This window comes from Globicephala melas, chromosome 1 (assembly GCF_963455315.2).
Source record: "Globicephala melas chromosome 1, mGloMel1.2, whole genome shotgun sequence".
Taxonomy (NCBI): domain Eukaryota; kingdom Metazoa; phylum Chordata; class Mammalia; order Artiodactyla; family Delphinidae; genus Globicephala; species Globicephala melas.
The window spans coordinates 71,077,711-71,092,292 of record NC_083314.1 but is presented as its reverse complement, the minus strand read 5'-3'; the positions used below and the strand labels follow the sequence as shown (position 1 = coordinate 71,092,292).

Sequence of the window (14,582 nt, the reverse complement as noted above, 5' to 3'; positions counted from 1 at the left end):
GCTGAGTAATACTCCCCAGTACATATATACCACATCCTTTTCTGTCAGCCGACTGCTGATGGGCACATGGGTTTTTTCTGTGTCTTGGCTGTGGCACGTAGCGCAGCTACAAACACGGGGGTGCGTGGATCTCTCCAAACAACAGTTTTTCTCTTTGGCGGCTGTGTACCCACGACGGGGATTGCTGGATCATCTGATGGCTCAGTTCCTCCTATTTATTTATTTATATATTTATTTATTTACTTACTTACTTTTAAGGATTAGTACTTGTGGTTTAGGAAGAAGAGTTGAGTAACCACATGGAGTTAGTTTCAGGTGTACAGCAAAGGGGATACTGTTTTCCATGTCTAATATTGTTTCAGATTGATTTCCAGTATAGGTTATTGCAGGATATTGAATATCATTCCCTGTGTTATTCTGTAAATCCTTGTTGCTTATCTCCTTTATATGAAGTACTGTGTATCGGTTCATCGAGCTCCTAATTTATCCCTCCACCCCTCCTTTCTCCCTCGGGTAACCATCACTGCGTTTTCCAGGTCTGTGAGCCTGTTTCTGTTTCGCACATAGATTCAGTGGTAGTACTTTTGAGATTCCACGTATCTTTGTGTTTCTCTGTCGGACATACTTCACGAAGCGTAATATTCTCGGGGAGCAGTCTTGTGGCAGCAAATGGCAATAGTTCATTCTTTTTTATTGATGGCTGAGTGATAGCTCGTACTACATAGATACGACCTCTTCTTGTACTGGCCACCCGTTGACGGGCACTTGGGTTTTTTTCCGTGTCTTGGCTAGTGCAAATAGTGCCGCTGTGAACATGGAGGTGCCTGGGCCTTTCTGAACTCTTGTTTCGCCATTTCCGGGTACGTACCCAGGAGTGGGATTGCTGGATCAGACGGGACTTCTCCCTTGGCCTCTTTCAACCTCAACCCCTCCTCCCCCCACCCCCGCCGCCACACACACCTGAGGCTGGATGGTTTCTCCCGATGAGAGGTGATGTGTGTCTCTGGGGCAGTAGAATGCCCCCACCCGATTCGGACCCCCACCTAGCCCCTGTGGTGCACTCCGTTTCTGTTGTTCTCTTGCCCGCCTCCTACCCACCGCCCCCAGTAACAACCCATTGCTTGGCCTGACCACCTTGCCGCACAGCACACCAGTCTGGGGCGCTCACCCGCCACCCCACCGCGAAGGGGTCCTCTCCCACCATCTTCCACGCCCCACAGCCCACTCACACACCCCGCCCTTCCCCCCAGCCTGGAGGCTCGGACCCCTCTCCCTGCCACCTGCCCCTTGTATCCCAGGCCCGACTGTCAAATGTCCTGCCCGGAAGTCTCACTTCTGCCAGCGCTCCTCAGACTCACCCTACTCCAGGCCCACTCCGCCCCCTGATCTGACCCACCCGCACACACGTGCCGGGCCGGGTACCACCACCACACCAAGCTTCTGCTGAGCCCCTGCCTGAGCGGCCAGCCGCTCTCCCGGGCCAGGTCCCCGCCAGCCCAACACCTCTCGCTCCTGCCCGTGCTCCAGCCAGACACCCCAGGTCCTTCCTCGCACCTCCCAGCACGCGGCCCACCGCCGCCCTCTCTCCATGGGCTCGTTCTGCTCCGTTCCCTAGCCCGCGTGGGGTGGCCACCGACCACGGCCACAAACACCTTCATCCCACACTGTCAGCCACCCCCAAGGCACCGGCAAGGGCGTTCAGGAAACCTGCTGCGGTGTTGCGAAGCACCCGTCTGCCCACCGGTGCTCCTTTCCACAGGGGATCCGGCGCTGTCAGAAGGCACCGCGTGTGACAGCGCCGTCGGTGCCGCCGCCGCTGTCGCCGTGGGGGAGAAGCAGTGCTGCTGGAGAGTCCAAACACCGGCGGGGGCGTTTGCTCGTGGACACAGCCTCGGCGGGGAGAGGCGCCGCCCCGGCCATTCGTGTTTGGGGCTGAGGCAAGCGTGTGAAAACGAAGACACGGGACGTCGAAGGCCTCGAGTGGGCGCGCGCCAGTGCGGCCAAAAGGTGTGGCCGGGCAGGGAGGGTGGACGTTGCCTGGCAGGGCTTGGGCTGCAGGTGCAGGGCACCGGGCGGCTGTTGTCGGGCAGGGCGCGACGCCGAGGCCGCGGAGCAAGCGTGGCCTAAAAGTGGGATGTGGACGGTGTGAGGTAGAGAGGAAGAAGAAAGGCTTCCCTGACCGGGAATCGAACCCGGGCCGCGGCGGTGAGAGCGCCGAATCCTAACCACTAGACCACCAGGGAGCGTCGGGCTCTACCACGGCTCCTGCTCGACCCATAGCAGCCGCTCGGCGCCACCTTGGCGCCAAGACCCGGCCTTTCCAAGTCCAGCCACGCGCCGCCCCTGGCAATCCACGTGTCCTCCCGTCCTTCCTGCTCGCAGCACCCTCAGAACACTGCGCGCCTGCTTCTCGCACACACAAGAAGAGCCGCTAGGGCCGCCGAGCTCCCTGCTCCCAGCTCTCCCTCACAGGCCCCCGGCCGGCCGGCCGGCCGGCCGCCCGCGGAGCGCGGCAAAAGGTCAGTCCGCTGCGTTGGCCGGGAATCGAACCCGGGTCAACTGCTTGGAAGGCAGCTATGCTCACCACTATACCACCAACGCTGCACAGCCCGGGCCGCCCCGAGACGCCGGCACCGGGCTCGCCCGAGCGCACTCTCGTCGCCGCTTCCTCCTCCCCCTCCTCCTCCTCCTCCTCCTCCGACTCCTTCTCTTCCGACTCCTCCTCCTTCTCTTCCTCCTTCTGCTCCCCTTTCTCTTCCTCGTCCTCCTCCTCCTCCTCAGCCGCCGCCGCCGCCGCTTGGAGCAGCCCTGCCCCGACGCCACGCCGGCCGGCAGCTCTGTGACGTCACAGACGCCACCAAGGCCCCCCGGCGCCCCACCCGCGCCAGCCCCACGAAGCTGCCCTAGACCACCCGCCCGATCGCCTCAGGGTGGCGCTCTCGCTGCCTTGCTGCTCCAGGTCCCTCGGCTCCACGCCGCGGCCCGCCCCCGCCCCCGGCGCACGCATCTTCCAGCACCCCGGCTCGCCAAAGCCCTTCTCCACCCGGCGCCTGGCCAGGCCACTTCCCGCACCGACAGGGAACGGCACTCATCCGCCTCCCACCCGTCCCGGCAGCTGGGCACCTATGCAGCTGTGCATAGCTGCGCAGCCTTGCGTCGCGACGCAAGGAGCCCACGGAGACAGCCACTTTGGGCGGGCCGCAACGTCATCGAGAGCTTGTGGTGTCCAGAGGAGGCCGTCGCTCGGCCGTGGCGACTGAGTGCCCGGCGACGAGGAAGGGCTGGAGGGGGTCGAGGGTGGGCAGGCTGGGCACGCGCTGGGGCCCTGCGCCTCGCTGGAGGACGGAGGGCACAGGGCGGACAAGCAGGGTCCTTGGGAGATAGGCGGCGGGACAGAGAGCGGCGCCAGCCACCAAAAGGGGGCGTGTTGCCTCCCCGTCGGGGAATCGAACCCCGGTCTCCCGCGTGACAGGCGGGGATACTCACCACTATACTAACGAGGACGGCGGCCACCGCCCCCGCGCCCGGACGCTCTCGGGCTGACTGCCGACGCCTCCCCCTGCCCTCCGGCCCCCTGCCCACCACGGGCGCCCGGCACGTGCCCGAGCCGACCCAACGCCACACCAACCGCGTCCTCCAAAGCAGCAGCCCCCGACCCGACAGGGACCCGGACCCGAGTGGCGCTGAAAGCTCCGAGTGCGCGCTGCCTATTGCCTCCGACGAGGGGATCGCGCCGGGAGGAGGGGGCCCGAGACCGAAAGCAAGGCTGCGAGGAGGGGGTGGGCGCGCGCCTGGCCATGGCCGGCGAGGAGAGGCGCGGGTGGGGGCCGGCGGCAGGGGCTGGCAAGACGCGGCCCGGCTCCGTCCGGGGCCAGGGCTGGGCGAGGACGCCACCGCGGCGGAGCCAGGCGCGTCGTCTGGCCTTGCTCCCCGTCGGCCGCCGCGCGCCCGCTCCGTCGCTCCCCCACACGGCCGCGCGCCTGGCGCGGAGCACCGCGTCCCGCCAAGGGCACCGGGCTGCGCGTCGCGTCGGGTCCCAGCCAGCCGAACGGCCACGCGCACGCCCAGGCCCGCCGTCAGGATGGCCGAGCGGTCTAAGGCGCTGCGTTCAGGTCGCAGTCTCCCCTGGAGGCGTGGGTTCGAATCCCACTCCTGACAAGCCAGCCTTTTGGCCCGCCCGACAAACGCACCCGGCCCTATGGCAGCGCTTTACTGCCTTCCAGTCCGTTCGCGCCTTGCACTCTTGCCGCCTCTCCAAACTGCGGCCCGGACATCCACGCCTCTCAGACGCGGGGCCTTCTCAGCCACGGCCGCGGGCCTGGCAGAAACGGCCCGCTACGAACCCTCCGGCCACGGGCTTTCCGGAAAAACGCCCTCCCCGCCAGCTCCTACGCCCCCTCCTACCTGCACCCACACCGGGAAGCCCTTCAGTCCTTCGCAGCACATCTTTCCTCACCTGCTGGCGGCTGCTGCTGCTGGTCTTCCTGCCTGCCTGCCTGCCTGCCTGCCTGCCTGCCTTCGCCCCTCCCACCCACGGCCTCTCCCCCGCCCCACCCCGCCCCCACCACCGCCACACGCAGAACGGCCGCGTGTGGAAAGCCCTCCACGCCTCGCCCGCCCTCCGACTTCTGCCTGGTGAACAGCGGACTCGTTCTCACAGCCTTCCTTCCACTTCCGCCAGCAGCAGCTCTCCCTCTTTCCAACATCCTGTCCTTCCCGCCAGACCCAACGGCCTGCCTGCCCATTCCATTCCCTCCACAGCCACAGCGAGGTGGCCGCCGACAGCGTCCTGACTGCCTTGTGGTGCGTGCCCTCGGTGCTTTTTCGCCTTGGGACCCTGGCCGGACCACACCTGCCTGCCTGCCTGGCTGCGTCGGAGCCGGGCGGCGGCTGAGAGGAACGTCGGTGCTCAGCCGCACCGGCCACGCCTCGCCTGCCCTGACCGGGATTCGGGCGCGGGCCAGGCCGGTTCGCCTCCTGGCTTCGCCTGGCGACACCGACAGTCAATCGGCTCCGTGGACGGCAGAGAAAGCGCAGGACGGGCCGAGCCCGTGGACGGCAGAGAAAGCGCAGGACGGGCCGAGCCCGCCTGCGTCCCTCCATCCTTCGGTGCTTCCGACCGCCTCGCGCCCTGGGGTCGCCAGAGTGCCTGGAGCCTCTCATTCAGGTGGCCCGTCGGCCTCCTGCTCAAATGGAGCCCATGCCCACGCGGCGAGCAGTGACCAGGGTCCGGCGGTTGGCGGCGAGCGCCGCTGGGGCAGCGGCGGGCGCCGGCGGCCATCGGTGCATGGGTGGTTCAGTGGTAGAATTCTCGCCTGCCACGCGGGAGGCCCGGGTTCGATTCCCGGCCCATGCAGACGCAGCGTCCCCTTTTGGTGCCCGCAGCCCCAAAGCGGAGCTGGGTTTCCCAGGTGCCACACTCAAGGCACCCGTCCTGCAACAGCTCGCTCACCACCGTACCTTCCCGGCCCCTGTCCTTCCCACGCAGACGCCCCCACCCCACACACACCCGGGAGCCAGGCCTCCAGGACCTGACACCTCGCGGGCTGAGCCACTCTTTCGCCCAGACCCTTCCTTGTCCTTGTTCTCTTCCTGACCCCGACCCCGCTTGTGTCCCGCTTGTCACCGTAAGGAACACCCCACACTGGCACCCGCACAGCCCAACCTCTTCACCTTTCGCCACGTGTCCAAGCTCTCTGCCTCACTCTGCCCCCACTCCGAAAATTATACTATCTTTGCACAACCAGCAGCAAGCAAGTCGCCACCTCTGGGAGCGATACATCCCAGTTTCCTAGAGAGTCCCAAAAGCGCTCACTTGCACGAGGAGTTCCAAAGAAGTCCACACTATCATCGCAGACTACACTCTAGATTCACGTTTTGACCCTCAACAGAAACACGTTTCCAACACCGGCCCGCTCCTCCACCGCTACTGCCACCAGCACCATCAGCACGACAAACACCACCCCCTCCCCTGAACCTCTGCTCCCACCAACAGCATCAGCCCTCGGGACAGCACCCCCAGCACCACCACCTCAGCCTCCTGCCTATTCCCACAAACACCCCCCTCCCCCCTCCTATCTCGCCACTTTTCCCCCCGATCCTTTCCAAATCCTACGTTGTCAAGGATCCTGCCCTTGCCTCTGTCCCGTTGCCCTCTTGTTTTCCCCTTCGTCGTCTTCTCCTTTTCGTAGCAGTATGGTTGGTTTAAACATTGTGTTACTTTCAGGTGTACAGCAAAGTGATTCAGTTATATGTCCTTTTCCAGGTTATTTTCCGTTATACGTTATCACGACACATGAATACAGTTCCCTGTGCTGTACGGTAAATCCTTGTTGCTTGTGTGCTTTATGTATAGTATTTCCTCTCTGTTAATCACAGCTCCGGAATTTCCCCTGCCCTACACTTTCCCCTTGGGTAACGAACAGTGTGTTTTCTATGTCTGTGTGTCTGTCTCTCTTTGGCACATACGTTCGTTTGTAGTACGCTTTAGAGTCCCCGTATCTTTGTGCTTCTCTGCCTGACTTACGTCGCTAAGTGTAATATACTCTAGGTCCCTCCTTCTTGGTGCAAATGGCAGTATCTCACTCTTTTGTATGGCTGAGTAATATTCCACAGTACATATATATCACGTCTTCCCGTGCCAGCCATCGGTTGATGGGCACTTGGGTTTTGTCCATGTCTTGGCTGTGGCCCGTAGTGCTGCTGTGAACATGGGGGTGCATGGATCTATTCAAATGACAGTTTCTCTCCTCTGCCGATGTGTACCCACGATGGGGATTGCTGGATCATATGAGAGCCCCTATTTCACCTATTTCTTTAGTGTGTTGTTTTTATTTATGCATTTAATATTTATTTATTCATTTACTTACTTACTTATAAGAACGACTAGCTGTAATTTTGGAAGAAAAGTTGATTAACAATATGGAGTTAGTTTCAGGTGCACAGCAAAGCAGATACTGTTTCCCATGTCTAATAACGTTTCAGATTGCTTTCCATGATAGCTTACTACACGATATTGAATATCATTCCCTGTGTTATACTGGAAATCCTTGTTGCTTATGTCTTTTTTTTTTTTTTTTCTATAGTACGCGGGCCTCTCACTGCTGTGGCCTCTCCCGTTGCGGAGCACAGGCTCCGGACGCGCAGGCTCAGCGGCCATGGCTCACGGGCCCAGCCGCTCCGCGGCATGTGGGATCTTCCCGGACCGGGGCACGAACCCGTGTCCCCTGCATCGGCAGGCGGACTCTCAACCACTGCGCCACCAGGGAAGCCCCCTGCTTATGTCTTTTATATGAAGTACGGTGTATCTGTTCATCGCAGCTCCTAATTTATGTCTCCACCCCTCCCTTTCTCCTTGGGTAACCATCAGTGTGTTTTCTCTGTCTGGGAGTCTGTTTCTCTTTTGCACATACATTCTTTTCTATTACGTTTTAGATTCCACGTATCTTTGTGCTTCTCTGTCAGACTTACTTCACCAAGTGTAATAATCTCTAGGACCATCCTTAGTGTGGCAAATGGCAATATTTCATTTTCTGAAATGGCTGAGTAATACTCCCCAGTACATATATACCACATCCTTTTCTGTCAGCCGACTGCTGATGGGCACATGGGTTTTTTCTGTGTCTTGGCTGTGGCACGTAGCGCAGCTACAAACACGGGGGTGCGTGGATCTCTCCAAACAACAGTTTTTCTCTTTGGCGGCTGTGTACCCACGACGGGGATTGCTGGATCATCTGATGGCTCAGTTCCTCCTATTTATTTATTTATATATTTATTTATTTACTTACTTACTTTTAAGGATTAGTACTTGTGGTTTAGGAAGAAGAGTTGAGTAACCACATGGAGTTAGTTTCAGGTGTACAGCAAAGGGGATACTGTTTTCCATGTCTAATATTGTTTCAGATTGATTTCCAGTATAGGTTATTGCAGGATATTGAATATCATTCCCTGTGTTATTCTGTAAATCCTTGTTGCTTATCTCCTTTATATGAAGTACTGTGTATCGGTTCATCGAGCTCCTAATTTATCCCTCCACCCCTCCTTTCTCCCTCGGGTAACCATCACTGCGTTTTCCAGGTCTGTGAGCCTGTTTCTGTTTCGCACATAGATTCAGTGGTAGTACTTTTGAGATTCCACGTATCTTTGTGTTTCTCTGTCGGACATACTTCACGAAGCGTAATATTCTCGGGGAGCAGTCTTGTGGCAGCAAATGGCAATAGTTCATTCTTTTTTATTGATGGCTGAGTGATAGCTCGTACTACATAGATACGACCTCTTCTTGTACTGGCCACCCGTTGACGGGCACTTGGGTTTTTTTCCGTGTCTTGGCTAGTGCAAATAGTGCCGCTGTGAACATGGAGGTGCCTGGGCCTTTCTGAACTCTTGTTTCGCCATTTCCGGGTACGTACCCAGGAGTGGGATTGCTGGATCAGACGGGACTTCTCCCTTGGCCTCTTTCAACCTCAACCCCTCCTCCCCCCACCCCCGCCGCCACACACACCTGAGGCTGGATGGTTTCTCCCGATGAGAGGTGATGTGTGTCTCTGGGGCAGTAGAATGCCCCCACCCGATTCGGACCCCCACCTAGCCCCTGTGGTGCACTCCGTTTCTGTTGTTCTCTTGCCCGCCTCCTACCCACCGCCCCCAGTAACAACCCATTGCTTGGCCTGACCACCTTGCCGCACAGCACACCAGTCTGGGGCGCTCACCCGCCACCCCACCGCGAAGGGGTCCTCTCCCACCATCTTCCACGCCCCACAGCCCACTCACACACCCCGCCCTTCCCCCCAGCCTGGAGGCTCGGACCCCTCTCCCCGCCACCTGCCCCTTGTATCCCAGGCCCGACTGTCAAATGTCCTGCCCGGAAGTCTCACTTCTGCCAGCGCTCCTCAGACTCACCCTACTCCAGGCCCACTCCGCCCCCTGATCTGACCCACCCGCACACACGTGCCGGGCCGGGTACCACCACCACACCAAGCTTCTGCTGAGCCCCTGCCTGAGCGGCCAGCCGCTCTCCCGGGCCAGGTCCCCGCCAGCCCAACACCTCTCGCTCCTGCCCGTGCTCCAGCCAGACACCCCAGGTCCTTCCTCGCACCTCCCAGCACGCGGCCCACCGCCGCCCTCTCTCCATGGGCTCGTTCTGCTCCGTTCCCTAGCCCGCGTGGGGTGGCCACCGACCACGGCCACAAACACCTTCATCCCACACTGTCAGCCACCCCCAAGGCACCGGCAAGGGCGTTCAGGAAACCTGCTGCGGTGTTGCGAAGCACCCGTCTGCCCACCGGTGCTCCTTTCCACAGGGGATCCGGCGCTGTCAGAAGGCACCGCGTGTGACAGCGCCGTCGGTGCCGCCGCCGCTGTCGCCGTGGGGGAGAAGCAGTGCTGCTGGAGAGTCCAAACACCGGCGGGGGCGTTTGCTCGTGGACACAGCCTCGGCGGGGAGAGGCGCCGCCCCGGCCATTCGTGTTTGGGGCTGAGGCAAGCGTGTGAAAACGAAGACACGGGACGTCGAAGGCCTCGAGTGGGCGCGCGCCAGTGCGGCCAAAAGGTCTGGCCGGGCAGGGAGGGTGGACGTTGCCTGGCAGGGCTTGGGCTGCAGGTGCAGGGCACCGGGCGGCTGTTGTCGGGCAGGGCGCGACGCCGAGGCCGCGGAGCAAGCGTGGCCTAAAAGTGGGATGTGGACGGTGTGAGGTAGAGAGGAAGAAGAAAGGCTTCCCTGACCGGGAATCGAACCCGGGCCGCGGCGGTGAGAGCGCCGAATCCTAACCACTAGACCACCAGGGAGCGTCGGGCTCTACCACGGCTCCTGCTCGACCCATAGCAGCCGCTCGGCGCCACCTTGGCGCCAAGACCCGGCCTTTCCAAGTCCAGCCACGCGCCGCCCCTGGCAATCCACGTGTCCTCCCGTCCTTCCTGCTCGCAGCACCCTCAGAACACTGCGCGCCTGCTTCTCGCACACACAAGAAGAGCCGCTAGGGCCGCCGAGCTCCCTGCTCCCAGCTCTCCCTCACAGGCCCCCGGCCGGCCGCCCGGCCGGCCGCCCGCGGAGCGCGGCAAAAGGTCAGTCCGCTGCGTTGGCCGGGAATCGAACCCGGGTCAACTGCTTGGAAGGCAGCTATGCTCACCACTATACCACCAACGCTGCACAGCCCGGGCCGCCCCGAGACGCCGGCACCGGGCTCGCCCGAGCGCACTCTCGTCGCCGCTTCCTCCTCCCCCTCCTCCTCCTCCTCCTCCTCCGACTCCTTCTCTTCCGACTCCTCCTCCTTCTCTTCCTCCTTCTGCTCCCCTTTCTCTTCCTCGTCCTCCTCCTCCTCCTCAGCCGCCGCCGCCGCCGCTTGGAGCAGCCCTGCCCCGACGCCACGCCGGCCGGCAGCTCTGTGACGTCACAGACGCCACCAAGGCCCCCCGGCGCCCCACCCGCGCCAGCCCCACGAAGCTGCCCTAGACCACCCGCCCGATCGCCTCAGGGTGGCGCTCTCGCTGCCTTGCTGCTCCAGGTCCCTCGGCTCCACGCCGCGGCCCGCCCCCGCCCCCGGCGCACGCATCTTCCAGCACCCCGGCTCGCCAAAGCCCTTCTCCACCCGGCGCCTGGCCAGGCCACTTCCCGCACCGACAGGGAACGGCACTCATCCGCCTCCCACCCGTCCCGGCAGCTGGGCACCTATGCAGCTGTGCATAGCTGCGCAGCCTTGCGTCGCGACGCAAGGAGCCCACGGAGACAGCCACTTTGGGCGGGCCGCAACGTCATCGAGAGCTTGTGGTGTCCAGAGGAGGCCGTCGCTCGGCCGTGGCGACTGAGTGCCCGGCGACGAGGAAGGGCTGGAGGGGGTCGAGGGTGGGCAGGCTGGGCACGCGCTGGGGCCCTGCGCCTCGCTGGAGGACGGAGGGCACAGGGCGGACAAGCAGGGTCCTTGGGAGATAGGCGGCGGGACAGAGAGCGGCGCCAGCCACCAAAAGGGGGCGTGTTGCCTCCCCGTCGGGGAATCGAACCCCGGTCTCCCGCGTGACAGGCGGGGATACTCACCACTATACTAACGAGGACGGCGGCCACCGCCCCCGCGCCCGGACGCTCTCGGGCTGACTGCCGACGCCTCCCCCTGCCCTCCGGCCCCCTGCCCACCACGGGCGCCCGGCACGTGCCCGAGCCGACCCAACGCCACACCAACCGCGTCCTCCAAAGCAGCAGCCCCCGACCCGACAGGGACCCGGACCCGAGTGGCGCTGAAAGCTCCGAGTGCGCGCTGCCTATTGCCTCCGACGAGGGGATCGCGCCGGGAGGAGGGGGCCCGAGACCGAAAGCAAGGCTGCGAGGAGGGGGTGGGCGCGCGCCTGGCCATGGCCGGCGAGGAGAGGCGCGGGTGGGGGCCGGCGGCAGGGGCTGGCAAGACGCGGCCCGGCTCCGTCCGGGGCCAGGGCTGGGCGAGGACGCCACCGCGGCGGAGCCAGGCGCGTCGTCTGGCCTTGCTCCCCGTCGGCCGCCGCGCGCCCGCTCCGTCGCTCCCCCACACGGCCGCGCGCCTGGCGCGGAGCACCGCGTCCCGCCAAGGGCACCGGGCTGCGCGTCGCGTCGGGTCCCAGCCAGCCGAACGGCCACGCGCACGCCCAGGCCCGCCGTCAGGATGGCCGAGCGGTCTAAGGCGCTGCGTTCAGGTCGCAGTCTCCCCTGGAGGCGTGGGTTCGAATCCCACTCCTGACAAGCCAGCCTTTTGGCCCGCCCGACAAACGCACCCGGCCCTATGGCAGCGCTTTACTGCCTTCCAGTCCGTTCGCGCCTTGCACTCTTGCCGCCTCTCCAAACTGCGGCCCGGACATCCACGCCTCTCAGACGCGGGGCCTTCTCAGCCACGGCCGCGGGCCTGGCAGAAACGGCCCGCTACGAACCCTCCGGCCACGGGCTTTCCGGAAAAACGCCCTCCCCGCCAGCTCCTACGCCCCCTCCTACCTGCACCCACACCGGGAAGCCCTTCAGTCCTTCGCAGCACATCTTTCCTCACCTGCTGGCGGCTGCTGCTGCTGGTCTTCCTGCCTGCCTGCCTGCCTGCCTGCCTGCCTTCGCCCCTCCCACCCACGGCCTCTCCCCCGCCCCACCCCGCCCCCACCACCGCCACACGCAGAACGGCCGCGTGTGGAAAGCCCTCCACGCCTCGCCCGCCCTCCGACTTCTGCCTGGTGAACAGCGGACTCGTTCTCACAGCCTTCCTTCCACTTCCGCCAGCAGCAGCTCTCCCTCTTTCCAACATCCTGTCCTTCCCGCCAGACCCAACGGCCTGCCTGCCCATTCCATTCCCTCCACAGCCACAGCGAGGTGGCCGCCGACAGCGTCCTGACTGCCTTGTGGTGCGTGCCCTCGGTGCTTTTTCGCCTTGGGACCCTGGCCGGACCACACCTGCCTGCCTGCCTGGCTGCGTCGGAGCCGGGCGGCGGCTGAGAGGAACGTCGGTGCTCAGCCGCACCGGCCACGCCTCGCCTGCCCTGACCGGGATTCGGGCGCGGGCCAGGCCGGTTCGCCTCCTGGCTTCGCCTGGCGACACCGACAGTCAATCGGCTCCGTGGACGGCAGAGAAAGCGCAGGACGGGCCGAGCCCGTGGACGGCAGAGAAAGCGCAGGACGGGCCGAGCCCGCCTGCGTCCCTCCATCCTTCGGTGCTTCCGACCGCCTCGCGCCCTGGGGTCGCCAGAGTGCCTGGAGCCTCTCATTCAGGTGGCCCGTCGGCCTCCTGCTCAAATGGAGCCCATGCCCACGCGGCGAGCAGTGACCAGGGTCCGGCGGTTGGCGGCGAGCGCCGCTGGGGCAGCGGCGGGCGCCGGCGGCCATCGGTGCATGGGTGGTTCAGTGGTAGAATTCTCGCCTGCCACGCGGGAGGCCCGGGTTCGATTCCCGGCCCATGCAGACGCAGCGTCCCCTTTTGGTGCCCGCAGCCCCAAAGCGGAGCTGGGTTTCCCAGGTGCCACACTCAAGGCACCCGTCCTGCAACAGCTCGCTCACCACCGTACCTTCCCGGCCCCTGTCCTTCCCACGCAGACGCCCCCACCCCACACACACCCGGGAGCCAGGCCTCCAGGACCTGACACCTCGCGGGCTGAGCCACTCTTTCGCCCAGACCCTTCCTTGTCCTTGTTCTCTTCCTGACCCCGACCCCGCTTGTGTCCCGCTTGTCACCGTAAGGAACACCCCACACTGGCACCCGCACAGCCCAACCTCTTCACCTTTCGCCACGTGTCCAAGCTCTCTGCCTCACTCTGCCCCCACTCCGAAAATTATACTATCTTTGCACAACCAGCAGCAAGCAAGTCGCCACCTCTGGGAGCGATACATCCCAGTTTCCTAGAGAGTCCCAAAAGCGCTCACTTGCACGAGGAGTTCCAAAGAAGTCCACACTATCATCGCAGACTACACTCTAGATTCACGTTTTGACCCTCAACAGAAACACGTTTCCAACACCGGCCCGCTCCTCCACCGCTACTGCCACCAGCACCATCAGCACGACAAACACCACCCCCTCCCCTGAACCTCTGCTCCCACCAACAGCATCAGCCCTCGGGACAGCACCCCCAGCACCACCACCTCAGCCTCCTGCCTATTCCCACAAACACCCCCCTCCCCCCTCCTATCTCGCCACTTTTCCCCCCGATCCTTTCCAAATCCTACGTTGTCAAGGATCCTGCCCTTGCCTCTGTCCCGTTGCCCTCTTGTTTTCCCCTTCGTCGTCTTCTCCTTTTCGTAGCAGTATGGTTGGTTTAAACATTGTGTTACTTTCAGGTGTACAGCAAAGTGATTCAGTTATATGTCCTTTTCCAGGTTATTTTCCGTTATACGTTATCACGACACATGAATACAGTTCCCTGTGCTGTACGGTAAATCCTTGTTGCTTGTGTGCTTTATGTATAGTATTTCCTCTCTGTTAATCACAGCTCCGGAATTTCCCCTGCCCTACACTTTCCCCTTGGGTAACGAACAGTGTGTTTTCTATGTCTGTGTGTCTGTCTCTCTTTGGCACATACGTTCGTTTGTAGTACGCTTTAGAGTCCCCGTATCTTTGTGCTTCTCTGCCTGACTTACGTCGCTAAGTGTAATATACTCTAGGTCCCTCCTTCTTGGTGCAAATGGCAGTATCTCACTCTTTTGTATGGCTGAGTAATATTCCACAGTACATATATATCACGTCTTCCCGTGCCAGCCATCGGTTGATGGGCACTTGGGTTTTGTCCATGTCTTGGCTGTGGCCCGTAGTGCTGCTGTGAACATGGGGGTGCATGGATCTATTCAAATGACAGTTTCTCTCCTCTGCCGATGTGTACCCACGATGGGGATTGCTGGATCATATGAGAGCCCCTATTTCACCTATTTCTTTAGTGTGTTGTTTTTATTTATGCATTTAATATTTATTTATTCATTTACTTACTTACTTATAAGAACGACTAGCTGTAATTTTGGAAGAAAAGTTGATTAACAATATGGAGTTAGTTTCAGGTGCACAGCAAAGCAGATACTGTTTCCCATGTCTAATAACGTTTCAGATTGCTTTCCATGATAGCTTACTACACGATATTGAATATCATTCCCTGTGTTATACTGGAAA

At 61.8% G+C, this 14,582-nt stretch overlaps 10 non-coding genes across 10 annotated transcripts; 4 read left to right on the top strand and 6 right to left on the bottom strand.

Annotated features, from left to right (window-relative positions):
* Positions 1-2,171: 2,171 nt before the first annotated feature.
* On the bottom strand, positions 2,172-2,243 carry TRNAE-CUC (transfer RNA glutamic acid (anticodon CUC)). The gene has a single exon. It is a non-coding gene; the product is annotated as a tRNA-Glu (tRNA).
* A 286-nt stretch (positions 2,244-2,529) lies between these two features.
* On the bottom strand, positions 2,530-2,601 carry TRNAG-UCC (transfer RNA glycine (anticodon UCC)). Its single transcript has one exon. It is a non-coding gene; the product is annotated as a tRNA-Gly (tRNA).
* Positions 2,602-3,431: 830 nt separating this feature from the next.
* Positions 3,432-3,503, bottom strand: TRNAD-GUC (transfer RNA aspartic acid (anticodon GUC)). Its single transcript has one exon. It is a non-coding gene; the product is annotated as a tRNA-Asp (tRNA).
* Positions 3,504-4,075: 572 nt separating this feature from the next.
* TRNAL-CAG (transfer RNA leucine (anticodon CAG)) lies at positions 4,076-4,158 on the top strand. The gene has a single exon. It is a non-coding gene; the product is annotated as a tRNA-Leu (tRNA).
* A 1,127-nt stretch (positions 4,159-5,285) lies between these two features.
* TRNAG-GCC (transfer RNA glycine (anticodon GCC)) lies at positions 5,286-5,356 on the top strand. The gene has a single exon. It is a non-coding gene; the product is annotated as a tRNA-Gly (tRNA).
* A 4,355-nt stretch (positions 5,357-9,711) lies between these two features.
* On the bottom strand, positions 9,712-9,783 carry TRNAE-CUC (transfer RNA glutamic acid (anticodon CUC)). Its single transcript has one exon. It is a non-coding gene; the product is annotated as a tRNA-Glu (tRNA).
* Positions 9,784-10,069: 286 nt separating this feature from the next.
* On the bottom strand, positions 10,070-10,141 carry TRNAG-UCC (transfer RNA glycine (anticodon UCC)). Its single transcript has one exon. It is a non-coding gene; the product is annotated as a tRNA-Gly (tRNA).
* An 830-nt stretch (positions 10,142-10,971) lies between these two features.
* Positions 10,972-11,043, bottom strand: TRNAD-GUC (transfer RNA aspartic acid (anticodon GUC)). Its single transcript has one exon. It is a non-coding gene; the product is annotated as a tRNA-Asp (tRNA).
* A 572-nt stretch (positions 11,044-11,615) lies between these two features.
* TRNAL-CAG (transfer RNA leucine (anticodon CAG)) lies at positions 11,616-11,698 on the top strand. Its single transcript has one exon. It is a non-coding gene; the product is annotated as a tRNA-Leu (tRNA).
* Positions 11,699-12,821: 1,123 nt separating this feature from the next.
* On the top strand, positions 12,822-12,892 carry TRNAG-GCC (transfer RNA glycine (anticodon GCC)). Its single transcript has one exon. It is a non-coding gene; the product is annotated as a tRNA-Gly (tRNA).
* The last annotated feature ends 1,690 nt before the right edge of the window (positions 12,893-14,582 follow it).